Source organism: Lissotriton helveticus, chromosome 3_1 (assembly GCF_964261635.1).
Source record: "Lissotriton helveticus chromosome 3_1, aLisHel1.1, whole genome shotgun sequence".
NCBI classification, from domain to species: domain Eukaryota; kingdom Metazoa; phylum Chordata; class Amphibia; order Caudata; family Salamandridae; genus Lissotriton; species Lissotriton helveticus.
In genome coordinates, this window is record NC_136061.1 from 1,078,546,813 (window position 1) to 1,078,572,947 (window position 26,135).

Consider the following 26,135-nt stretch of genomic DNA (forward strand, 5'->3'; position numbering starts at 1 on the left):
TGAAATGTCTTCAGAGTTCTAGCTGAAGTAATGGCCATTAAAATAGATACAACATGATGTTCAACGTTGGCACATCCATTGAATGATTCTTTTGGGAGCCAGAAGCTAGTGACTGTTCCCGAGGAGGCACCAATGTTATAGTTACTGGATGAATTGCAAAAACCCTAAGAAATCTAGCAGACCGGGCTTTACCCTCAGCAACGAATGTATGACGTTACAACGCATACTTTTACAACGCCTACCATTACAACGCAGTTTTTACAACGCAGGATCCATTACAACGAAGTACCATTACAACGCATGTATTTACAATGACAATACCTTTACAACGCATACCATTACAACGTAAATATTGGTAATTTTATAATATTTTTTTTAATGTAAATTAATTTAAATTAATATAATTTAATATATATTTAATATAATTTAATTTAAGTTAATTTAATTAATGTTATTTAATTTAATTAATTGTATTTAATTTAATTAATTTAATTTAATGTAATTTAAATTTAATTGTATTTAATTTTTACCCTGTATATAAATAATATATTATATTTGATAAATAATATAATAATAATGATATAATAATAATAATAAATAATATATATATATATATATATATATATATATATATATATATATATATATATATATATATATATATATATATATATAATAATAATAATAATAAATAAATAATACTAAAAAAATACCCCTTTACCCAAAAACCCAAAACTGACCCTGAACCCTAAAAATACCCCTTTACCCAAAAACCCCAAACTGACCCTGAACCCTAAAAATACCCCTTTACCCAAAAACCCAAAACTGACCCTGAACCCTAAAAATACCCCTTTACCCAAAAAACTGAAAAGTGACCCTGAACCCTAAAAATACCCCTTTAGCCAAATACTGAAAACTGACCCTGAACCCTAAAAATACCCCTTTACCCAAAAACTGAAAACTGACCCTGAACCCTAAAAATACCCCTTTACCCAAAACCCAAAACTGACCCTGAACCCTAAAAATATCCCTTTACCCAAAAACCCAAAACTGACCCTGAACCCTAAAAATACCCCTTTACCGAAAAACCCAAAACTGACCCTGAACCCTAAAAATACCCCTTTACCCAAAAACTGAAAACTGACCCTGAACCCTAAAAATACCCCTTTACCCAAAAACTGAAAACTGACCCTGAACCCTAAAAATACCCCTTAAAAAAACTCAAACATATAAAATTTTAAATATAATTATATACTTACCAATACTTAGGTTGTAATGGTATGCGTTGTAAAGGTACCTGCGTTGTAAAAACATGCGTTGTAAATGCATGCGTTGTAATAGTTTTTGCGTTGTAAAAATTTCGTTGTAATGGTAGTTCGTTGTAAAAGTTGCGTTGTAAAGGTTGTTTCCCTCAGCAACGATTCCCTAAAAGTAGTTTTTATGATGCCCTGGAGGAAAAGGGAAGAACAGACCGATAAGAACTGGCATGATCCATCTTGTGCTGATCACACTCAATGCACTGATTTATTGGGATGTGAAGAATTAGAATAAAAAAGGATGTTTTCTTAAGAACAGAGGTAAAAAGACCTGACTAACATGTTTGTCTTTTAAAAATATTAATAAATAATTGTGAAAAAATACGTTTTCACCACTAAACTTATTAATTACATATATTGTAGACCGCAACACCCTAATTGCTACTCATCCCTTAACTCAAAGCCTAATCTTTTTTCCATTACATCATGTTAGCTGTATCGTGTACATGTACGTATCTTGCATACCTCCTATAGAGCCACTGGTCTTCTGCTTCTTCTTCTTCTTACAAAATCCCTTTTACAGTCACTTCCATTACTCCATTCTATCCTCTTCACCATCCCTTTCCCCAACACTAAGCCTTAACCTAGCCCTCACTAAAACACCTTCCTGTGTGCCTCCTTTTACCCCAGTCCGTACACTAGCCCTACCTCTAAAGTCAACCTAACACAAGCTTTTACTGAATTGCTGTCTCTTACCTTAGTACTCGTCCTAACCATTACTCGTACTACTAACCCTGACAGCCTTGAGGTTGTATTTCCCCAAATGTGTTGCCTTCACTCCTCCTGTTTTCTGATTTAGTGTTTATAGGCAATAGGACTCAGTCCACTTTACCACTGTTAATCAGCAGAAAAGTATTCTCTCCCTAAAACATGGACAAATTGGCCCAAACCACCATTTTGATCTGGGAAATAAAAATGTTGCCAGGCCTAAACCTTCCTTTTTATTATATTCGAGTCACCCCTAAGGTACGCCCTTAAAGGCCCATATGGCAGGATGCATTGCATGTAAAAAGTAGGACATGTAGATTTAAGTTTGGCACGTCCTAGTTGTAAAAAACTCCAAAGTTGTTTTTCTATACTGTAAGGCCTATCCTGATTGGCTAACACTGGGTTACCTTCTTACATTTAACAAATATAAACTTTGGATTGGGAGCAGATAGAAATATGCTGTTTATAATCAAACAATTTGCAATTTAAAATCCTTTTTAATGGTAATGTCCGATTTCTGAAAATGTCACTTTAAGAATGTTTCTTCACAAATGAAGGAGGGAGGCTGAACAAATCAAATCAAGATCTGGTTTAAATCCATCATTCTTTTGCTCACCAGGCCGCCCCAATTTGGACCCTGCCATATGCAAATCAGTCTTGATCCTGCTCCTCATGGAAACAGTCCAGCCAGAATTGCCTGGGCTGGAAGGAAGCATCCTGGGACCAGTTTTGGGGTATCACCCCTCATCAGCCAGGCTAGCTTGATTCCACTGGCACAGTGAGCAAATGGCCCACCTAGGGCATACCCATCCCACTTAGGTGCAATTAATGCTGCACAGCCAAATGATGGATGTAAAGCTGCACAAATCAAACAGTCATCCCCAGTCAAGAGATCTGGGTGAAAACCATTGTTCTTTTGCTCACAGTGCCACCCTAGTTTGGACCCAGCCATATGCTAATCAGTCTTGACCCTGTTCCTCCTGGAAACAGTCCAGCCCGAACTGTCAAGCCAAGTCCTTCCTGGACCAGAAATAGGCATTTTGGGTCAGGTTTTGAGGTATCACCCCTTATCAGCGAGGCTAGGTTGAGACTACTTACACAGTGAGTAAGGGACCCTTGTTTGGGCATACCCATCTGTCAGAAATGGGGATCTCTAGATGGCAGAGGTATATTCCCTGTCCAAGTAGTGACCCTTTCTTCTAGTCAAGATAAGGGAGTTGCACACCCAAGATAACCCCTGTTCACCCCCTTGGTAGCTTGGTATGAACAATCATGCCTATATCAGAGGCAATGTGCAAAGTATTTGTAATAACTCAGACAGTAACACAGGGAAAACACTACAAATGGACACCACATCAGTTTAGAAAAACAAACAATCTCTATCTAAAGCAAACAAGACCAAAACGACAAAAACCCACAATACAGAACTTAAAATATGACCTTTTAAAGGTTTCAAGCAACTCTGTCCATAGTACTCAATGAATGCAGCGATTTTACACAAAGTACCTTTTATCTTTGATGCTTCAAAAGTCACAAAGAAAACAGACACAGAGGGAAGCATCAGAAAAAACAGTGATGATTTGATTCCTGAGCATCTGTTTTCGGAGAAGTGCGCCAAAATGCAAAATGGTTCTAGTCTGCAGGTGAAGCGGTGGAAAACTTGATGCATAGGTTTGATGCTTGGAAATTCGGACACGCTCGAGGTCGATGTGGTGGTGGCAAACAGGTGTTGTGTTGATTTCTTCAGTCACAGTCCCATGATTAGTCGATTATTTTAGCCACACAGCACTGGAGTCAGTGCACTAATCTCAGGCTGCAGTGGTTTCTTCAACTGCAGGGGCAGGTGCTGCATTAATTTCTTTGGCAGGAAGGTGGCAGTGCATGGAAATTTGCCCGGCATGTAGTTCTGCATCACAAAAACAGACACTGGAAAGGCAAAACATTGATTTTGAAGTTGTCACACTTGGCAGGCCAGAACACCCAGCAGTGGACATCAGGGATGTTGCAGGCGAAGTCTCCTATGACCCTGAGACTTCATAAAAGGACGCAAGAACACACAAGCTCCTGGAAAAACTTCACAAGCAGGATACACAGCAAAGTCCAGTCCTTTTCCTCTTCAAAGCAGAAGCAGCAACTGCATGCCAATCAAGCAAGGCAACAAACTGTGAAAGCACAGTATTGCTCCGTACAGCTCTTCAGCTCTTCTCCTTGGCAGAGTCTCCTCTTGATCCAGAAGTGCTCTAAAAGTCTGGAGATTTAGGTCCAATATTTATGCCCCTTTTGGCCTTCGAGGTAGGCATTCTTCAAAGGATTATCTTTGTAGTGCACAAGTTTTTTTCCTGCCTGGTCCTGGCTCCAGACACACTCCAGGGGCATGGAGACATGGAGACAGCATTGTGAGAGGTCAGGTACAGCCCTATTCAGGTATATGTAACTAGTCCTCCTACTACTCTAGCTCAGGAAGGCCCATAAGCCTAGTGATGGGCCATCAGGATTTATAAGGCACACCTTAACTCCCTTTGTGTGACTGTCTAGATTGAATGCACAAACAAGCCCCTGCTAGTCTAAACCAGATGGCGATTCCACAGGCAGGCAGAGGCATAAGATGATTAAACAAAAAAATGCCCACTTTCCAAAAGTGGCATTTTCAAACACACAATTTAACACACATCTTTACTAAGAGATGCATATTTAAATTCTGAGCTCAGAAACTATAGCTGTTTCCATTTGAAAGTTACATTTGTAAACAGTCACACAACAGCTCCAATCATAGTCTACAGGAGAGCTATCCTTGCAATAGTAAGAAATGAAATGTGCAATATTTCACTATCAGGACATATAAAACACACCAGTACATGCTATACCTTTCATATACACTGCATTCTGCCCATGTGGGTACTTTGAGCCTACTGTAGGAGTGTCTTACATGTAGCAAAAGGAATGGTTAGGGCCTGGCAAGTGGGCCCACTTGCCAGGTAGAAATGGCAGTTTAAAACTGCACTCACAGACACTTCAATGGCAGACCTCAGACAAGTTTACAGGGCTACTCATTTGGGTGTCACAACCAGTAGCATTTGATCTACAGGCCCTGGGCACACCAAGTGCACTTTACTGAGAACTTGCCAGTTAGTCCAATATGCCAATCATGGAGAACTAATCAGAATTACAATTTACACAGAGAGCACTTGCAATTTAGCACTGATCAGCAGTGGTAAAGTGCCCAGAGTACATAAACCAGCAAAAACGAAGTCAAGCATAACATCAAAAATATAGGGGGTAGAGGCAAAAAGAAAGGGGGAACCACACCAAGGATGCCGGTCTAACACCATCCTTTTTTAAGTTTAAAGAAAATTTTTATTGGGTACAAGAATGCAGCAAGAACAAGAAATACAAATTTGATATGAAACACCGTAAGCAAGCAATATAATATATAAGAAAAGGAAAAACGAGAAAGAGAAAAAGAGGGAGAGGGAAAGAAAGAAAGGAGGGGAGAGAAAGAAAGGAGAAAAGGCAAAAACTCAGCAAAGGAAATACAATTTCAGTATTCATATCACATCATTATAAAATAAGCGTGCCACATTTTAGAAAAAAGATGGATAACCATAAAGAAAAAATGCACAAGTTGAAAATGTAATAAAAAAAGTAAGCAAGAAACATATCATGGGGGTTTGGGTACTTCCTCAGTACGAGGGGAATGAAGTGTAGAGGATGCAGCTGAGGAGTCTAAGAAAGAGGTGATAGGTAACCACAATAAATCACGTTTGATAGCAATTGTAATAGGATAAACATAAGCTCTATCTAATCTATGATTAAAACAGACACCATACCACCAGGCCTGATATGATATGGATGAGGTATCTTTCCATGCTTTGGTAATTTGCTGGAAAGCTATCGCTAGAAGGAGATCAATAATAGAGGTGTTGAAGGGAGATGAGGACCATATATCGGAAAGGCTACCCAGGAAAACATTTGTAAAAGAAAAAGGAAAATTAGTAGAAAAGATATTATTAATTTGTTGCCAAACCTTGGACCAAAATGTACGAACAAGAGGGCAGAGGAAAAGCATGTGTTTGAGATCCGATCGTGGGTCCAAACAAGACCAGCAAGTGGAGGGAATAGAGGAATCCACTTTATGTAATCGAGCAGGAGTGAGCATAAGACGATTATAAAGAAAAAATAAAGTTTGGGTAGTGTTGGCTGCTCTAGAGGATTTCCTTTTCTTATTCCATATATTTTGCCACAAGGAGGTAGAGAACGTTTCACCTAAATCTGATTCCCATGCTAGTTCAACGGTTGATTTATCTCTGGTAGGAGACGATTCATGTAATTTTTTATAAATCTGTGAAGCAGAGGACGAGGATAAGAGGAAAGAGAGGGTAAGAGGAGAAGAAGAGGAAGGACAAGAGATAGAGGGGGGAAGGGAATTATAGCCTATCTGAACAGCAGCGGTCAAAAGAGCGTATTTAGAAAGGAAGGAGAGAGGAAAAGAAAAACGATGTTGAAGAATAGGGAAAGGGATACAAGCACCATGTTGAAAAATTTGATGCACCCAAAAAAGTCCTTGATCATACCACGCCTTCCAGAAAAGAGTCCGATTTTTGACCTTAATAAGAGGATTGTACCAAAGAGGAGACTGTAAAAATCGTGAATGGCTATCAAGATTAGTCTGAAATAATGGTAGAAAAAGTTTCCTGGAATTCTTAAGAGTAGGTAAAGACATCTGCTTTGGGACACGGGGCAAGGAAACAAACTCTTTAAAAGAAAAGGGATGAAAAAAGGTGGATTCAATGTCGACCCACAAGGGAAGAGAAGTATCATCTAGTAAGGTATGAGACAACAAAGAAACTGAGTGAGAAAGAAAAAAGGAAGTGTGGTAAGAGGAAAAATTGGGAAAATTAACTCCTCCTAAGTGTTTGGGGCGGCGAAGTTTAGAAAACGACATTCTAGCTCTTTTATTTTGCCATATGAAACGGGATAAAATAGAATAAATAGTTTTATAACAAGATTTTGGAATATTAATAGGGAGATTAGAAAGGAAAAATAAAATAATAGGAACTAGCATCATTTTAATTGAGTCCAACCTCCCCCACCAAGATAAAAATAGCGGATGCCATCGTGACGTAGAATCTGCGAGAGTAGTATGTAAGTGCTTAATATTAAGAGCCACTGTTTCTTTAATGGAGGGAGCAAACCAAAGGCCTAAATATTTAATTTTGGAGGGATTCCAATGAAAAGAAGATATCGAGAAATCCGCATGAAAACAGAATTTATTAAGAGGAAGAATCTCGCATTTATCGACATTCAGTTTATACCCTGAGACGGCTGCAAAATCAGAGACTTCAGAAAGGAATGCAGGAACAGAAACTTGAGGGTTAGAAATAAAAAGGAGAATGTCATCAGCATAAGCAGACAACTTTATTTGTTTATCACCATAAGAGAAACCTGAAATATTTGCATTGAGTCCAATTTTTGTTAGGAAGGGTTCTAAAGCAAGAATAAAAAGAAGGGGTGAAAGAGGACAGCCTTGACGGACTCCACGGAACAAAGGAAAAGAAGAGGAAACAAGGCCATTAGCAAAAATAAAAGACCTAGGAAAAGAATATAATAAAGAAACATAAGAGAGAAATTGAGACCCAAAACCAAACCATTTAAGAGAGGATAAAAGGAAGGGCCAATTAACTCTGTCAAAAGCCTTTTCTGCATCTAAAGCTATAGCAGCCAGAGAATGAGGGGAAGTTTGTGATTTACTAAGGACATCAAAAAAATAAACGCGTGTTATCTGATAGATGTCGACCTTTGATAAATCCACATTGCTCCCTACCAATAAGTTGAGGTAAAATTTTGTCTAAACGTAAAGCTAAAATCTTTGCAAAAATGTTATAATCAAGATTAATCTAAGAAATAGGTCTATAATTTTTACATAGAGTATGATCTTTATTATCCTTAGGGAGAAGGCAAATTAATGCTTCCTGAAAAGAACCTTCAGATTTTTGGGAAGAAATAAAGAAAGAAAATAATTGAAGTAATTTAGGAACAAGAAAAACAGAAAAATGAGAGTAAAATTCAATAGAGAAACCATCCGGACCCGGAGCTTTCCCCCTCTTAAGGACACGAATGGCTTCTAAAATGTCTATAGACGTAATGTCTTTGTCTAAAGAGGAAAAGTCCACATCAGAAACTGAAGGAGAAGGAATATAAGATAAGTAATGATCAATGTCAGACGGCAAAGGGGGAGATTCAGGAGTGTAAAGATTCTGATAAAAATTAGAAAATTCACCCAAAATATCTTCATCTTTATGAAGAATGATATTAGTGGAGGAAACAATCGATTCAATTTTGGTGCGCTCTTTCTTAACTTTAAGATAATTTGCCAACATATTACCAGCTTTATTTTGAGAGGAGTAATATTTAGCACTGGATTTAAGTAAAATTAAATTCGCGGATTCGGTGGATAATTTATTGAAGGATAATTTGGCGGAAATAAGATTATTAAGATCAAATTGAGATTTGGATGAGTAATATACCTGTTCCAAGTGTTTAATACGAGAGGTAAGCGTAGAGATAGATTGCGTGTTTAGACGTCTCTTCTTGGCAACATAGGAAGTGATGAAATCTCTAGAGGCAGCCTTAAATGTGTCCCATACCAGTTGAGGGGAAGTTTGGGGGGATTCATTCTCTTTAAAGAAAAGGGAGGCAAATTGAAGAAAGGAGGTAGAGAATGAAGTATCGAGGAGTAGGGAATTGTTGAATCTCCATCGCTTAGTCCCCTTACTAGGAGGAAGTAACTCAAGTTGAAGTGAAACCGGGGCATGATCGGAGATTAAAATGGAACCTATATCCGAGTGAGTGATGAGTTGAGTGAGAGCTTTGGAGATAAAAAGATAATCTATACGGGATTGGGAAGAATGGACTGGGGAAAAATATGTGTATTCTTGTAAAGAAGGGTGACAAAGTCGCCATGAATCAACTAGGGATCGTTGGGCAATAAAGGAGGTGAATTGAGTATGGAGCGGAGACGGGTAAATCGGGATTGTGATCTACGATCAAGGAAAGGGTCCATAATCGTGTTACAATCCCCGCCAAAAATAAAATAATCGTCAGTATACTGCATCGTGGAGGAGAGAATATGAGGCCAGAACAACTTATCAGGAATGGTAGGGGCATATACATTAAAAATGGTCAAAGGAATTTTGTTGAACAACAACGATATAACAACCCATCTGCCCTCCGTATCGTTATCTTGTTTAACAAGTTGAACATTCAAACGTTTATGAGTCAAAATAGCAACCCCATTACGTTTTCCCGTCCCCGGAGAAGCAAAGACTTGACCCACCCAATTACGTCGTAATTTAGAAACTTCAACATCTTTAACATGTATTTCTTGTAACAACACTATATCTGCTTTCAGATGAGCTAAGTGGGAAAGAACACGTTGTCTCTTGATAGGAGACCCCAAACCTTTAACATTCCAAGAGATTATATTAATTGACATTTAAAAGTCTAAAAAACATTTGAAACATATGAATAATCATGTATAAAAGTAACAGTACAGCAAGTGAGAAAAGGGAGAAGGAGTGCAAGTAACCGCTTAAAGCAGAGAAAAGAAAGAAGGGAAGACGCAATATATGATGATATAAGAAACAAGAAAAGGAAGAGAGGAAAAGAAGAGAGTTGAGGAAAAGGAAAGGAAAAAAGAGGAAAAGGGGGTACAAAAAGAAGACAAAAACAATAACCAATGTAATAACAAAACACGTACCGTAAAAATACAAGAGAACTGGGGATGGAGGAGCCATAAAGGAAGGGAGCACAATTGACCGAAGACTCCACGGAGACGCGGCAAGGGGAGGAACCACCGGGCAATTGAAGAGGAATAAACGGATAACAAATCTTAAGGACCACAAGACCAGCAACTAAAGGAATAGGAGAGAGAAAAAATAACAAATATGAGAAACACAATAAGAGATTAAGACACATCAGCTATATGACAATTTCACAGAACAACCAACATTAGGAAACAGAGGGGACATCACAAGAAAAAACAGTAAAGTCAACAAAAATCATGGTTGCGGAATGTCCATCGTTTCGGCGTGACAGGAATCCAGGAACTGCTGCAAGCGAACAGGGTCTTCATAAGATGTTGTCTTGTTATTATAGGTGACCCTAAAGATGCAAGGATGAAATAATCCGTAGCGGGCATTTATGGCCCGTAAAGCAGGTCTCATGTCCAAAAATCGCTTACGACGGTCTGCAGTAGCCTTGGCATAGTCCTGAGCAAAGAAAAGATTGGAGCCATTGTATGAAATTTTTCCTTTTTGTTTGGCTGCATGAAGGACTCGAAGGAGGTCAGTATATTCCAGAAAGTACAGTATGACACCTCTAGGTTTTACGGAAGAAGAGGCGGTTGCTAAATGAGACGCTGGACCTAGACGATGAGCACGCTGAATATTCAAAGGAGGTGAAGTTGGAATATTGAGGAGAGTGGGAAGAAAAGATTGAAAAAACGAAATTGGATTTGACCCCTCAAGATTTTCGGCAAGGCCATAAATACGTAGGTTATTACGTCTATTTCGATTTTCCAAATTCTCAACCTGCTGTTTGAGAGAAGCAATCTCTTTCTGCATAGTAGGAACCTGGACAATGACCGTTTGAGCTGAAGCCAGGGAACCCTCAAGATCCACCACTCTCTGCTGTGTGTGAGACCAATTATCTTCAAGACTCTGGAGGCGGGAATTGGTCTATGACATGTAAGGCCTAAGGGCTCGAATCTCCTCCAAAATAAGTTCCATAGAAATGGCATTCGACATGCCTGTAGGAGAAGGAGGACTAGCTTCAGACCTCTTTCCTGAGTTAGGATTCGGAGATGGAGAGGAAGCTTTGGAAAGTGGCTTTGTGGAGCGCGAATTAGGAGTAGCAGAGCCCTTGATGGTAGCAGTATCAGATTGTGAATCATCGAATGAGTCCTGAAACACACTGAAGGGGTTATTATCCTCCAAAGGCGCATGCGAAACAGAGCGTTGTTGAAGAGGAACAGCACGGTTTGTGCGTGACGCTGCCATTGTACATAAAAGTCAATTGAAAGATGCACTGTGTGAAAAAGGAGAGACCAGCACAAGTCTGTCGCTAAAAGGAAGACAAATGACAGAAAATGTTCTTGAAAAGTCAGTAGTGGCTCAACAAGGGCGCTTGTCTCTGATTCATAGTAGCAGGGAGCAAAACCAAGGTCTACAGTAAGCAGGAAGAGGTCATTATAAGCATATTTACAACAAGGGGTGGTGATGGACAGAGTCTCTGAATTAAGCAGAATACTCTCACCCAGTCAAGAGATCAGGGCTAGATCCAGCACCGTTTTTTAGCTCATTGCACCATCCCAGTTTCAGAACCTGGCTGTATGCAAATTAGTCTGTCCCTGGCCCAGTGCATCATGGGAACAGGGCAGACCAGACTACAAAAGCCAATTCTTACACTGGGAAGGAAACAAGCTTCCGGGGACCGGTTTCTGGCATTTCAGCCGTCTTCGGCCCGGCTTGCTTGAATCCTGATGGTGCAATGAGCAAGGGACTCACATCTGAGTATACCCTTCCACGCTTAGGGTGGACAAAAATATTTACAACAAGGGGTGGTGATGGACAGAGTCTCTGAATTAAGCAGAATACTCTCACCCAGTCAAGAGATCAGGGCTAGATCCAACACCGTTTTTTAGCTCATTGCACCATCCCAGTTTCAGAACCTGGCTGTATGCAAATTAGTCTGTCCCTGGCCCAGTGCATCATGGGAACAGGGCAGACCAGACTACAAAAGCCAATTCTTACACTGGGAAGGAAACAAGCTTCCGGGGACCGGTTTCTGGCATTTCAGCCGTCTTCGGCCCGGCTTGCTTGAATCCTGATGGTGCAATGAGCAAGGGACTCACATCTGAGTATACCCTTCCACGCTTAGGGTGGACAAAAATATTTACAACAAGGGGTGGTGATGGACAGAGTCTCTGAATTAAGCAGAATACTCTCACCCAGTCAAGAGATCAGGGCTAGATCCAACACCGTTTTTTAGCTCATTGCACCATCCCAGTTTCAGAAACTGGCTGTATGCAAATTAGTCTGTCCCTGGCCCAGTGCATCATGGGAACAGGGCAGACCAGACTACAAAAGCCAATTCTTACACTGGGAAGGAAACAAGCTTCCGGGGACCGGTTTCTGGCATTTCAGCCGTCTTCGGCCCGGCTTGCTTGAATCCTGATGGTGCAATGAGCAAGGGACTCACATCTGAGTATACCCTTCCACGCTTAGGGTGAACAAAAATATTTACAACAAGGGGTGGTGATGGACAGAGTCTCTGAATTAAGCAGAATACTCTCACCCAGTCAAGAGATCAGGGCTAGATCCAACACCGTTTTTTAGCTCATTGCACCATCCCAGTTTCAGAACCTGGCTGTATGCACATTAGTCTGTCCCTGGCCCAGTGCAACATGGGAACAGGGCAGACCAGACTACAAAAGCCAATTCTTACACTGGGAAGGAAACAAGCTTCCGGGGACCGGTTTCTGGCATTTCAGCCGTCTTCGGCCCGGCTTGCTTGAATCCTGATGGTGCAATGAGCAAGGGACTCACATCTGAGTATACCCTTCCACGCTTAGGGTCGACAAAAATATTTACAACAAGGGGTGGTGATGGACAGAGTCTCTGAATTAAGCAGAATACTCTCACCCAGTCAAGAGATCAGGGCTAGATCCAACACCGTTTTTTAGCTCATTGCACCATCCCAGTTTCAGAACCTGGCTGTATGCAAATTAGTCTGTCCCTGGCCCAGTGCATCATGGGAACAGGGCAGACCAGACCACAAAAGCCAATTCTTACACTGGGAAGGAAACAAGCTTCCGGGGACCGGTTTCTGGCATTTCAGCCGTCTTCGGCCCGGCTTGCTTGAATCCTGATGGTGCAATGAGCAAGGGACTCACATCTGAGTATACCCTTCCACGCTTAGGGTGGACAAAAATATTTACAACAAGGGGTGGTGATGGACAGAGTCTCTGAATTAAGCAGAATACTCTCACCCAGTCAAGAGATCAGGGCTAGATCCAACACCGTTTTTTAGCTCATTGCACCATCGCAGTTTCAGAACCTGGCTGTATGCAAATTAGTCTGTCCCTGGCCCAGTGCATCATGGGAACAGGGCAGACCAGACTACAAAAGCCAATTCTTACACTGGGAAGGAAACAAGCTTCCGGGGACCGGTTTCTGGCATTTCAGCCGTCTTCGGCCCGGCTTGCTTGAATCCTGATGGTGCAATGAGCAAGGGACTCACATCTGAGTATACCCTTCCACGCTTAGGGTGAACAAAAATATTTACAACAAGGGGTGGTGATGGACAGAGTCTCTGAATTAAGCAGAATACTCTCACCCAGTCAAGAGATCAGGGCTAGATCCAACACCGTTTTTTAGCTCATTGCACCATCCCAGTTTCAGAACCTGGCTGTATGCAAATTAGTCTGTCCCTGGCCCAGTGCAACATGGGAACAGGGCAGACCAGACTACAAAAGCCAATTCTTACACTGGGAAGGAAACAAGCTTCCGGGGACCGGTTTCTGGCATTTCAGCCGTCTTCGGCCCGGCTTGCTTGAATCCTGATGGTGCAATGAGCAAGGGACTCACATCTGAGTATACCCTTCCACACTTAGGGTCGACAAAAATATTTACAACAAGGGGTGGTGATGGACAGAGTCTCTGAATTAAGCAGAATACTCTCACCCAGTCAAGAGATCAGGGCTAGATCCAACACCGTTTTTTAGCTCATTGCACCATCCCAGTTTCAGAACCTGGCTGTATGCAAATTAGTCTGTCCCTGGCCCAGTGCATCATGGGAACAGGGCAGACCAGACCACAAAAGCCAATTCTTACACTGGGAAGGAAACAAGCTTCCGGGGACCGGTTTCTGGCATTTCAGCCGTCTTCGGCCCGGCTTGCTTGAATCCTGATGGTGCAATGAGCAAGGGACTCACATCTGAGTATACCCTTCCACGCTTAGGGTGGACAAAAATATTTACAACAAGGGGTGGTGATGGACAGAGTCTCTGAATTAAGCAGAATACTCTCACCCAGTCAAGAGATCAGGGCTAGATCCAACACCGTTTTTTAGCTCATTGCACCATCGCAGTTTCAGAACCTGGCTGTATGCAAATTAGTCTGTCCCTGGCCCAGTGCATCATGGGAACAGGGCAGACCAGACTACAAAAGCCAATTCTTACACTGGGAAGGAAACAAGCTTCCGGGGACCGGTTTCTGGCATTTCAGCCGTCTTCGGCCCGGCTTGCTTGAATCCTGATGGTGCAATGAGCAAGGGACTCACATCTGAGTATACCCTTCCACGTTTAGGGTGGACAAAAATATTTACAACAAGGGGTGGTGATGGACAGAGTCTCTGTATTAAGCAGAATACTCTCACCCAGTCAAGAGATCAGGGCTAGATCCAACACCGTTTTTTAGCTCATTGCACCATCCCAGTTTCAGAACCTGGCTGTATGCAAATTAGTCTGTCCCTGGCCCAGTGCATCATGGGAACAGGGCAGACCAGACTACAAAAGCCAATTCTTACACTGGGAAGGAAACAAGCTTCCGGGGACCGGTTTCTGGCATTTCAGCCGTCTTCGGCCCGGCTTGCTTGAATCCTGATGGTGCAATGAGCAAGGGACTCACATCTGAGTATACCCTTCCACGCTTAGGGTGGACAAAAATATTTACAACAAGGGGTGGTGATGGACAGAGTCTCTGAATTAAGCAGAATACTCTCACCCAGTCAAGAGATCAGGGCTAGATCCAACACCGTTTTTTAGCTCATTGCACCATCCCAGTTTCAGAACCTGGCTGTATGCAAATTAGTCTGTCCCTGGCCCAGTGCATCATGGGAACAGGGCAGACCAGACTACAAAAGCCAATTCTTACACTGGGAAGGAAACAAGCTTCCGGGGACCGGTTTCTGTCATTTCAGCCGTCTTCGGCCCGGCTTGCTTGAATCCTGATGGTGCAATGAGCAAGGCATAGCAGACTGTAAACAATCACCCTGAGATCAAAGTGAGGAAAACTTCAAAAACAAAATGGCGGCCGAAACTTGAGGAGAGATAGAAACATGCTATTAAATCAGCATGAGAGGGTCAAAAACGGAAAAAATGTAATGAAAAGCAGCCAATTTCCAGAGTTCATCAAATAGTAGTAAATAGCCAGCATGTCAAATATTTGAGGGAGTTCACATACCGCAAATGCAGCAAAGACCGCAAAATGGCGGCCGCAGGTCGAGCAAGCCGTCAGGAATTGCAAAGAAAGAAATACCGGCAAGTATAGCTTTTTGTGGGCTGTAAGACACACGAAAATGCGCCGCGCACCTTCCGCCCCACTCCAGTACTGGTCCGGTAGTCGGAGAAGAGAGAAATCGCCCGGTGGAGCTTCCGTTACCTCACGTCGTAACGGAGCTCTCCGGAATTGCGGCCATCATCCTTGGCGCCGTAGCCACGCCCCCGGTCTAACACCATCCTAAACAAATGATGGGCAGAATGCTGAAAAAATAAAACATTCACCCCAGGCAATAGATCTGGGTTTAATCCATCGTTCTTTTGCTCACCATACTACCCGACTTTGGACCCAGCCATATGCAAACCAGTCCTGACTCTGCTCCTCATGGGAACAGTCCAGCCCAAACTGCAAAGCCAGCCAGGTGAAATCCTGAAATTTGGGCTCTTCGTGACAATGAACAGGCTCCTTGGTTCGAGACTCTGCCACCCAAGACTTCTGCCAGTGTGAAGCTAGAGTGAAGACCTGCTCTTTGCTCTGCAGTGACCACCAGCGGCTACCGGCAGAGTGAGATCTGCACTTCAGGCTAGAACAACAACAGCTTGCGGGTACCGCAAATGCTAATTTCCAGCAATGACTATCCGCAATGCCTGGACAGCTCTTTGCACTACATTGATGACAGTCTGTGCCACACAGCCTGCTCTATGATCTACAGTGAATACCATCCATTACGCTCTCCCTACTCATTGCAGCCTCATCCAGCCTGAAAGGAACTCTTCCCGCCGGACTTTGAGAAGGTCACACTTTTGGCTGGACTAACCTGGTCCCTGTAGCGGACCCACACTCCATTGTGGTGAGTCTGAGCTTGTGACTTTCTCCCATTCTAGCAGGATGAGTTGTGAATGGTGCTTTGTGCTGTAGACACTATAGTTATCTATATCTTTAAAAATGCATATCTTCGGTTCTACTGATTGGATGTTTCTTTTCCTGGTATCAATTCATTTATTTAAAAGTACTCTATTTTGTTGTTTGTGTGCTGCATAAATACTTTACACATTGCCCTTGAGTTAAGCCTGACTGCTTTGTGCCTAGCTACCGGAATGTTAAGCACAGGTTAATTGGGTGATTTTTGTGGTTCACTTTGACAAGGGTTGTTGCCTGAGTGGGTCTCCCACCAATAACCCAGTTGTTATACCTATTCTAGCCCTAAATCACACCACTTCCATTACATCATTCACCACACCCTACTATACATTAAACCTAACTCTAACCCAAACAAGATCACCACCACCAAAAAATCCAAAACAGCAAATGCATTCAAATATTCCTGACACACATTACTACCTCCACAAATCTACTTTAGTAATACAGTGGCATAGTGTTTTTAGCTAGCACTGGTCTACTTAACACCAGCAACATGTAGCAGAACCAGTCAAGAATGGTTTGTGATTAGCTACTGAACCTTTAGGAAGGAAGCATTCTAGGTAATTCCCAACTGGTACCACTGTCCTCACATTCCTTTCTGATGCTGCCAGAGCTGGAAATAAAAAGGTACAATCATATACTTCTCTTATAACGGAATATCCAAATGTGGTAAACGTATTCATCCATCTCACTCTATCTTCAGTGTAGATAGTTTGATTGAATGGCACTCCTAACTATAACTGCAATAACACTATATTTACTAAAACAATATACTTACCCAGAAACTCTATTGTATTTATGATATAAATCCTTAATTTAAATAATGAGACTATTTCTAGAACATCAGTTTCTACATTAGGCATTAACTTTTAGTAAACACTTAGCTAAATAAGGGCCAGATGTACTACATGTGTTTACGGTTGTAAATAGTCCAAATCACTGTTTACAAATGCAAACGATTGCCATGACTAATGTTATGTTAGAAATCAGTTACTTATTACTGACTCCTAAAAATAGTACACGATTCCATACCGTATTGCTATTTGAAAGGGGTGTGTTAATGGTTTGTGTTGTAGGCGTCCCTTCCATGTAGAAATTTGGTATGGAATGTGTCAGTCTTTTCGACCTAAATCCAGCTTCAAAGTTTAGAAAAATCACAGATTCTCGAATTGGGGTGATAAACTATGTACAAAAGGAAACTGGTCCCTCAGGACCCTTTCCCCTTTGTGAATATTAATATCAATTGTGTTGGGAGATGGGCAGTGGTACGAGGAACCACATCAACTATAAAACATACTGTTTAAAAAATAAAATATTTTTTAACTACCTCCATTAAGAGAATCAGGCTAACTCTAAAAAAAATACTTTATTAAAAGTTGATCACAGACATGGTAATATGCTGGCCCTAACAGGCCACCTTCCCTTTGATGGTCACCAATCAGAGAGAGTCGCAATTTGTGAAATATTCATAAGATAGTTCGATTGATGCCCACTCTGAAGCAGAATTTTACAAGCTGACCTATTTGCACAAAGCTATGTTTGTAAACTGCTTTACTCTTCACAAAAGTACAACTGTTTGTAGTACCTTGGGCTCTGAATTCTTAGGTAATTTACATCACATATACTCTGTAAATTGTTTATTGAGCATATCAAGGTTTAAAACCGAAAACACATACTCAGCACATGATTTATGTCTAACACAAATCTGTAAATAAGGCTTTTTTGAGGAATATGCATGAGCAAGAATCCTTTACTCTGAAGAAGTTTCAAAGCAATGCCAATTTATGCCAGTTTCTTGATTAGGACGTTGTAATGCGTTTATTCTCTGCTTGTTCACCGTTTCTGCTCTTTCTGTACCTTTGGTTAGAGCAGACATAACTATGCGTCCCTCGATGACTACAATGCCAAACCACACGTTGCCCCCTTGCCGCTCTCCCTATTAAAATTTTACAGGTCAAAAATCCAAAACCTTCTTAATAAAAATTGTTCTTCCTTATCGTAAGTGACAAGAATGAACAGGTCAATCTATGGAATAATCGTGCAGTAATTAGAACCTTTGTAGTTGATAAAGTGTGACTCTTAATCAATGTTTGACTAATTAATCAATATGGCAATCATTAGACCTTTAAATGAGCATTTCCTCTAATTCCCTGGGCCTTACCCCTTCCAGTTGCTCACTGTCACTTTTAAAGAGCGAACCAAGCTTTTTCAGACTACTCAGCAGATCGGAAATAGAGTTTTACAAACAGTGTATTGTAAATGGACGTAATTCAAAACGCGCAGTGCATTATGGGAAACCTAAGAACACAAAAATGCATTTCTGGAACAGGTGCTGTTTTATTACCTAAAGGAGATGGATGGAATTAGTTGTAGTAGCCAGGAAATATAAACCGTTAAGGAACACTCAAGAGAATGTAAAATAATTCGTTTATCCGCCATGCTTGTTATATCACTTCACTCAACGACACCGAGTAAACGTGATGTACTGCGATACAGTGGTGGACTGGTCTGAGGAAAAAGTAAAAACGGCAGAACATTCTTTTTTTCACCCATGTAGAGGAGCAGATTTGGAGAATTTCGCAGTTGACAGGGAAGCCGAAAGCTGTCTTAGCTTTCTCCAGGCGACGGAGTTAAATGTGACTGTTCTGCAAGGAGATGCATGACATAGTGCTACAGAGAATACCTTGGGCCACACTAGGCTCTTTCATCTCTCCCTATCTGAAGGAACTTTGAAAGTCCTTAGGGGGGGGTAGCACAAATCCATAAAGTTCCGTCAGAACGGGGATGAAGGCGCACTAGTCAGCCGGGGTAATGTTGGAAGCTGTCCTTCCCGGCCTCGAACTGCAGTAGAGCCCATTTCTTCAACCAGTGTATTTCCCCCTTAAAAGGAATCTGGACCAGTGGAGTAATATTAGCTCCCGTGCCCATCCCTCCCTGCCCCCCCCCCCCCCCCCTCGCACTGTGCAGGCGTGGGCCTGCGGTCTCCCAGATGATTCTGGAGTGTGTGTGTGTGTGTGTGTGTGTGTGTGTGTGTGTGTGTGTGTGTGTGTGCAGAGCGGGGGATGGGGAGGGCTCCATGCACTTTGCAGAGTGGGGCTCAAGTTTCGTTACGCCACTGATATGCCTACCCTTCTTTTTTGTGAATATGGCCTATCTTTACTGAAGTACATGGGAATTGGAAGTTTTCAGGTTTTTCACATTTACCAACCTTAGTGGAAACCAGCAGTTTTTAATTGTTGAGCACCAGACACAAGTTATAGCTAATGAGCCCTTCCCTGGAATGACAGTAGTTGCTATGTCTTAGCCTTTTAAATTAAGGAGTGGCAACATGCAGTGGAGAGTGGTTGCTTGCATAAATTCTTAGCACAAACAATGCTTAAGAAAAATGTTTTCAATTACCTTTTTATTTAAGGTCCATAAAACATAGTAGCTAGCTGCATAATATAGCATATATGCTACAAGTTCATTACAATTTGAAATGTTTAGTAAATTCTTAAAGAAACGTAAATCATAGTAATTTGTAGACACAATCGCAATGGACCGCACACCGCTAGCCCCTCCTCCGGATCGCCCCTAGGGACTCTGGTACATGGAGTTCTTGAGTGGTTCACCCCAGTGGGTGCAAGTAGGTACTTGTTGAACTTATGATCTCCAGACCCGATACATGTCCCGGGTTTTTGGATATCGCCCGAGACATGGCTCGGGTTTCGGGATGACTTCCCTCATCAGTAGAGAAAATAGTTAGGGGTGGAAGAGAGGGCCGCCAAGCAACCGTCAAAGGCCTCGATGCCTGAACCGGCACGCAGGTGCGTCGTCCAGGAGCCCGTCGGCTCAAAGCTCAAGGGAGCCAATTTGTAGACACAATCGCAATGGACCGCACACCGCTAGCCCCTCCTCCAGATCGCCCCTAGTGACTCTGGTACATGGAGTTCTTGAGTGGTTCACCCCAGTGTGTGCAAGTAGGTACTTGTTGAACTGAGAATCTCGAAACACGTGTATAGGGATACGGGCACTGGCCATGAAACTTGATAAACTTTTCCGAAGCAAGCAACCTTGAAACTTACATTTACCATGATGCAATAAGGTAATCATGCTGTGCATGTCCGCGGCATGCCCCACCCCCCCGAATGTGTAAATTATAGTAATGTTGATTGACAAGTGTTAGAAATTGGTGGGGTGGGGGGCTCATTTACAAGCCCCGTGAGCAGCCAGAACGTCACTTTTAATGACGCTCTGGCAGTGCACACTGTAGAGCTATGTCTATGAGACCATGTAAAGCCACCCTGTGTGGCTTTTGATGGCCTTGGTAGATATGGTTTGAGGCAACGCAGCGCAAGTAGCTGCGTTGCCTCACACTGGAATAGGGAGGTGTGCCATGGCGATTATGGTGGGTGTTTGCATGTAGCACCCATAGTATTTGACACTTCCCAGATTTACAACATGCTGTAAACCTGTGAATGTGTCAACAGCCTACGCCTTCCCAGGGGTGGCATAACGTTTTTTTGTGAAGGAATTAGTCCCTTTCTGCAGGAAAACAACTTGATTTTAACGCAGGCACCCTTGCCCCATGGTGCAAGGGTGCCTGCATTGACACTAGGCAGCTATTGGTGCATCAAAGCAGTACAAGAGGACATCAATCATAGATATGGCACATTCCTGCCCAGTTCCTTTGACATAGGGCAGTGCAGCAAGAATCTTGTGAAGCTGCCTACTACACAAATAATTCCATGAGTCCCTGGGAGAGGTATGCACCCTGTCCAAGTAGGGACTACAATCCTAGTCGGGGTAAGCTAGACACACACTAAAAAATAACCTGTGCTCACTCTCTGGTAGCTTGGCACAGGGCAGTCAGGCTTATCTAAAAAGGCAACATGTAAACTTTTTGTGCAACACACACACACAGTAATACAATAAAAACACCACAGAAATACTCTACACATGTTTCGGAAAATATTAGTAAATCAAGACCAAACCAACAAGAATACAATAAGTACAACTGGAGGTATGAATTTATAGAAAATAAACCAAATAGTAGTGCTTAGGAGTCCATAGTGATAAGGGGTTACATGAGATCGCACAGGACCAGGTCAATTCCAATTTCATGCCCACCACGATGGAGGGCAGGCCACCTACAGGACTCACGCAGGCCCCGTGACGAAGTATCGATTTGTCGGTTCCGATCCACACAGGCGATGAAGAACTCCTTTACGATGCAGGCACTGTGTCGTCTTCGAGTCACACTGTCATCGTCATCAGGCTACGCAGTCCATCAGGGCGATGTCATTGATTTGCTCCTACATCGAAGAGCAATGAGGAAAGTCATCAATGTGCCAATTTGTATGGCTATGGACAGCATAATTTACCTTTCAAGGACCCAGAACTGGATTGGCACCACTTGCCAGGGCAGGACTCACAGATGGCAGAGTCCAGGAAGTCTTTGATGGCCCTGAGACTTTATAAAAGGGGTCCAGCCAGCAAGCCCTTGGATTCTGGTTTCAAGTGAGATGGGTCCAGTCCTTGTCCTCATCGGGGCAGAGATCTGCAGGCCAGCTCAGCAAAGCAGAAATACGTTCCTTCAGAGTGGCAGTCAGATAGAGTGGCAATCCTTGTAGCACAGACGTCCTTACACATGGCAGAGTTCTTCACACGTACAGTAGTGTACTGTCTTGGTAGGGATAGAGCCCCAATACTTGTACTCAAATGTGCCTTGGAAGTGGGGGTGACTTCAAAGCAGGGCCTTGAAGTGCGCAGGTCTCCTTTCATCCCATCAATGTCTGCCAGGATATCTGTGGTGGGTAATCAGGCTTTGGTGTGGGACACAGGACACTGACTATTCAGGTGTCAGTCTCAGCCCCCCCTCCCTCTTCCAGCCCATGAAAAGCGATCAAAATGTAGATGAATGCAGATGAGTTCTTTGCCACACCCACCCTATCTAGAGGGAATGCAGAACGTTTAGCTGTCACCCATCCCAGATGTGTACTGGAGGCAGGCTGCAAGACATACAGAGCTGTGAGAGCAGGGAAATATCCATTTTCTAAAAGTGGCATTTCTAAAACAGTAATGTTAAATCCAACTTTACCAGTAAATAGGATTTATCATTACCATTGAAAAAATATGAAACATGATGTAGCTACTCCTTTCTAATTTGGAATTAAAACTTAAAATTTGCTTTAAGGAATCCCTAGTGCAATCCTATGAGAGGAAAAACGTAGTGAATGACGAATTCAGCTGTTTCTCACTACCGGGACATGTAAAACTTAAAAGTACATGTCCTAACTTTTAGCTATACAGCACCTTGCCCTTAGGGCTACCTAGAGCCTACCATATGGGTGAACTATGTGTAATAAAAGCAAAGTTTAAGGCTTGGCAAGTAGTTATACATGCAAGTCAAACAGGCAATACACTGCACACACATGCCCTGCAATGGCAACTCTGAGACAGATTTGAAAGGCTACTTGTGGAGGTGGTATACTTGGTGCTACAGGCCGACTAGTAGCATTTAGATTACTGGCTCTGGGTATATGGTATATAACTTTACAAGGGACTTATAAGAAAAATAAATAGATCAATTGACTAAACACCAATGTCACCATATTTGGGGGAGAAACACATGCATTTTAGCACTGGTCAGCAGTTGTAAAGTGTTTTGAGTCCTAAGGCCAACAAAAAGATATGCAAAAAGTGGAGATGAACTGTAGGAAAGTATGATCTGATTTTATGGTTACCCCCACTTTTTGCCTGGTGCTAAGCTGGTATTGGCTAGCCCGACTTGGATCCTGCCAATCAGGAACCCAGTCTCTCTGTTTTCTCCCCTAAATTGTTCTGTTCAGTACTTAGGTACATTCCAGATTGAATACTGAGGTACACTTATCAGTCCCTAGTATATGGTACTAAGGTACCCAGGGCATAGGTACCCCAGAGGTCCTCCATGGGCTGATGCATGTATTATGCTACCATAGGGTCTCCTATATCTTCAGTCACAACTTAAAAACTATAGGTCACCCCTATAGCAGACATTCACCATCCTGAGGGCAGGGTGCTTGGTTCTAAGTGTGAGGGTGCCCCTTCATGAGTGGGACACCCCTACAGCATACAGAGTCCATTCTCCAGGGTTGTAAGTGAAGCACCCATATACCATATAGAGGGGCACCAAGTAAGTACACAATGACCATCTCGAAATTAGCTGCAACAAATCCTATCATGTTTGGTATCAAACATGTTGGAATCATATCCCCACACCATAAATGGTGTGGAAGGTATGATTCCAAGCACTGAAACAGGCCTCCGTTAGGCTTTTAGTGCTCCCAGTAGCAGTCTTCCAGAGCCGGATAGCACAACATGACTGCTGCAGACCATAGACACGATTCTGCCCTCCTGCTGCTGAGCCAAGCTCTAGCAGGGGAAGGCACAACAATAGGTATCCTGTCACAGGGAGGACTGACCACCTTCCAGATAGGATTTTTGTGTATTAGGGCTGGGTGTGCTTGCCAGCGCCACTCAGTCTGCATGAGGGGCACATTTGGTGCCTCCTTGCATAGTCCAGTTCAAATCAGCTCTGGGAACCATTGGCTACTGCTCTAGCACGAAACTGTCCAAAGATATGGGAGTATCCTCCCCCCTGTCCAAAACCTCCACTGGGAGGGTCCCCTAAATCGTCCCAACCCTTTCCTTAGGGTACTTAAGGGTTTACCTGGGTGTAGGTCCCTAGATTTGTCTTGGGACAAGATTCAATTCAGACATCACTTCAACTTCTACCGTCTGGGCACTCTGGACTTTGCTGGACTTCATTTGGGCTCGAGTTTGTCTCCCTTCAAGTCTGCTGCATTGTCTGTGCCTGTTTATCATACAGGAACTTTCGAAGGCTTGTGGGCATCCAAGACACCTGAAAGAACCTCCCTTGGAGTGAAGGAGTCACTTCCCTGTATCTGCAGGCACCGCAAATAAGCCTGCCCTGACTCCCCTGCCTGTGGTGAGTCCCCTGGACCTTGCTGGTACCGGCATTGCACCTTCTTCGACATCCACGTTGTTTGCAGTTGCCAAGACTCGTTGGTGCTCCCGACGGACATGGACCCCTTAACTCTCGACATCCAACGTGGGACAGTTTGTGCATGGCTCCTGGTCTTGCACAGCATTGCCTGGTCCTCAAAGCTGCCGAATTAAGGTCACCGTCAACTCTCCTGCAACTCCAGACATCGGTGGGCATTCTTCTTCCAGGTCTCCGGGTAATTCCTGAGTGACCTAGACTCTGTCCCCTCTGCTTGCAGAAACTCCTCAACTTGAATCCACCTTCCGATTCCAAATACACAGTCTCCTTCTCGAGCAGCAGCATTTTCCTTAAGTCTTCCATTGGGTTCGAGGGCTTCCCTGGAGTAGGTAACGTGGATACTAGGGTATGCACGGTTGGGGTGGCTTTCCAACCTTCTGTCTTCCACTGGATTTCTTCAGGTTCCACTGGGAAGGATCCTTAATCTTTAAAATTGCAACTGTGACTTACACGTTGAGTTGTAGGGAGAATGCAGTTTTGTTTTCACACTGCACCCGCTCTCAGTGAGTACTCAGAGGGATGCAACTGGAGGATAATGCAGAGGCTTTCGTCGGGGGGTAAGTAACTTTCTAAAAGTAACTTTTCCTTCATAGTTATTGAAAAAATGTGTTCACCACTAAATTAGGATTTTAATAAATATTACAAATTCCAAGACTGATATTTCTACATGTTTCCCAGCCAGGGATAACATTATTAAATATAATAGTGCATCCTGGTGTTTCTCCATGGAACACCCAGCCTTATTACAGTGAAAATAGCTTTTAGGTGCTAATCACTGTGGGGAAATGTTTAACACTAATGGTCTACATGTGCTGCTTTTAAATGCAATGCACCATGCCTTATGTATGATATAGTCAAATTAGGTGGGACTTATTAATATTTAAAATGAAGGTTTGGATCTGACAAAAGGGTTTATTTTGACAGGCCGAATTGCAGTTTTTAAACTGCTTTTGATGGGCTACAATGGTAGGCATGCAACCATGTTTGCACTGCCACATTGGGGATGGCACAATATGTGCTGAAGTCCACTAGTGCCATTTAACTTCCAGGCACTGGATACACCATGTACTATATACTATGGACTTATAAATAAGTTGAATGTGCCAATTAGGATTATACCAATTGAACCATGTTAAAAGGGACAGTAGAGGGACTTTATTACTGGTCAGCATAGCTCTACAGCCAGCAAAAACAGATAGAGCAACAATCTGGGGGAACACCAAGCAAAAGATGATTTTTCCATATCCACCAATCTGGAAAGATTTAACAATTTCCAACATCTTCTGTAGCAATGGATGATTGAAGACCGCTTAAACTTGAATAAAGAGAAAATAGAGGTGCTCAGCTGATTACTGACTCATATTATATGTTAAGCCAAACAAAAGAGAGTTACATTTCAATCTTATTGGGTAACAAGGCTATCTCATATAAGTGATTGGGTAACAAGGCTATCTCATATAAGTGACAAAGCTTGAGCATCCCTTTAATGCATGAATGCCAGGGACTGCCAAACAAATGCTATAGCTGCATCTTCACCATTATAAGTCAAATCACAATGCAGAATCTGATGAATTGGAGGAAACAAAGGTAACCAAATGATTGGAGCCAAGGTGCATTATGGTAATTCACTAATGGTGGAAACAACTGAAAGGAACATCTCTAAATTTCAAATAAGTCAAAAGTAATTTGTATGAACAGTCAAGTGGAAAGATGTTTCTTCTTCCAAAACTTTTTTGCCCTGACCTCAAGTCCTTATTTAGAAGCACAAGGCAATACATGGGTATGCACCAAAGTTTCTAAAATATCGTTTCACCCTTGGCATTGCATGTAATATAATCAAATGGGAAGCAATTCATATTTCCACTAAGA